The sequence below is a fragment of the Oryzias melastigma genome, linkage group LG24 (assembly GCF_002922805.2).
Source record: "Oryzias melastigma strain HK-1 linkage group LG24, ASM292280v2, whole genome shotgun sequence".
Taxonomy (NCBI): Eukaryota; Metazoa; Chordata; class Actinopteri; order Beloniformes; family Adrianichthyidae; genus Oryzias; species Oryzias melastigma.
The window spans coordinates 5,608,664-5,610,594 of record NC_050535.1 but is presented as its reverse complement, the minus strand read 5'-3'; positions in this window follow the sequence as shown (position 1 = coordinate 5,610,594).

Genomic DNA, 1,931 nt, shown 5'->3' with positions numbered 1-1,931 from the left:
CCTTTTTTAATTTCTGATTTATTTTAGAAAATTTGACGTTTTTTCTAGGCTTAGCCACCGATCCCAACTCTATGTAATTTGTTATTTTGCTCCTCATTTTGCAAACTTCTGCAATGATATAGTTTGTTTAGAAAAAAGCTAAATAATAGAACTGATTTTGATATGACAAGATAAATATTCTTCTTTAGCCTATTTCCTCTTCTTTAGAGTCTTTAGTTAAGCAAACACAATTGTTTGAAAGCCTAGAAAGGCAAACTATATAAAAATCCTATGTACATATTTTGTGTGTATTTGTGTACATTTTAGGTATATTAATTAAATTCCTACTATATGAACAGGGAAATAATCAAATTTCCTACCTAAATTGGGATCAATAGCGTTTTTACCCTATAATTATAACTCTCTTATTGTCTCAAATCAAAGTAGCTTAACTGTAATAATAATGAATGCATGTTTTTTTTAAATAAAACTTTTTTTAGTCTAATTTCTGTTTGTCTTAGGGCTGTGTTTTGATTTTTACACTTCACTTTCCACTTAGTTTTAAGGTTTCCAACTCTTTATTCTCATGCAAAACATTTCCCAATAAGATATTTAACCCATCTTTAACACGATTTTATAAATAATCAAAGACACTATAGTTCTTGTGGATTTCTTTCTTTCTAATAAACTAAAAAGTATATATGTTTCTGCCTAATCAATTTCACATTTTCATAATTTAAACAGCTTCAGGACAGGAAGCTGGCCACCGTTTTTCTATTTCCAGCTTTTCTCTGCTACTTTAACCTTGGCTTACATGCAGCACATAAATTAACTCCTGCGTTCGTTTCTGCAGGCAGAAATTCTTCACCGCTAATTTACCTTTTTATCCCACTGGCCTTAATTAGCTCAGTATATTCAGAAAAAGAAGACATTAATGGTGTCCTATCATAAATAAACACACTTGCCGCACTTGTGGGGTAAAAAGAATTTGCTGTTATTTCCGACAATCATCCTTACACTGATCCCCTTATGTTTAACTCTGTTTATGCACTTCCACATAGATGAATGTCTAGTCATGGCAATATTAATCATCTCCAGCTAATGGGATCTGCTGTCATTTTAACTTGCATTGAAACTCTCTAATCCCATACTGCCTAACCGAAGCCCAGAGCTGCCTTTTTCCTGCAGCATTTTCTATTAGGTTAATCCTTTCTGACACCTCTGCGATTAACCTCTTTTCCTTATTGGAAATGAGGAGCTCTCCTGCCAGTTCCTAAATCCTAAATACTTACCTTCCTGAAGAGGAAAAGAGATGGTGAAAGCGTCTTACAGTTAGAAATGATTCTGCGTCTTGTTCATCGAAGGGAAAGGAGAGGAGGAAGGTGCAAGGCAAAAGTTAACCGCACAATTTTTTTTACCTTGAATCAAAAAGGGAGGAATGTTTTAAACGCTTTGACTTTGAAAAAGCTGCAAATTCTCTAAAAAACATATAATCTTGTGATGGATTTAAAAAAAAAAACAAAAAAAAAAACCTGTGGAGGTCACTAAAGTTAATCGTCTGTCTCTATTTAATCCTCCTTTGCATCCATTTTTATCACAGCAACTAAACAAGCTTTATGTCGTCTTTTAACACATCGATGAATCTCCTTTTGGGTTTTTCTCCAGGACCTTTAAGCTAAAAGAAATCACAAAGAAACCCAGAATTTTCATTTTGAAAATAAACCACAGAATTAACAATATCTGGGGAATTTTGCAACTAAAACAGAAATAACAAACCAAAAGTATGTGGAAAAAAAAAAATCAGAATCGTGTCACATCCAGACAAACAACCTAGAAGACAACTTTTAGACTAATAGTCCCGAATTTGACGGTGGAATCAGAGTTCTCACAAAAGAATTTTAGAATGTAGACATGAAAAATAAAAAAAAATCAGGGCTTAATTTTAAAGACCC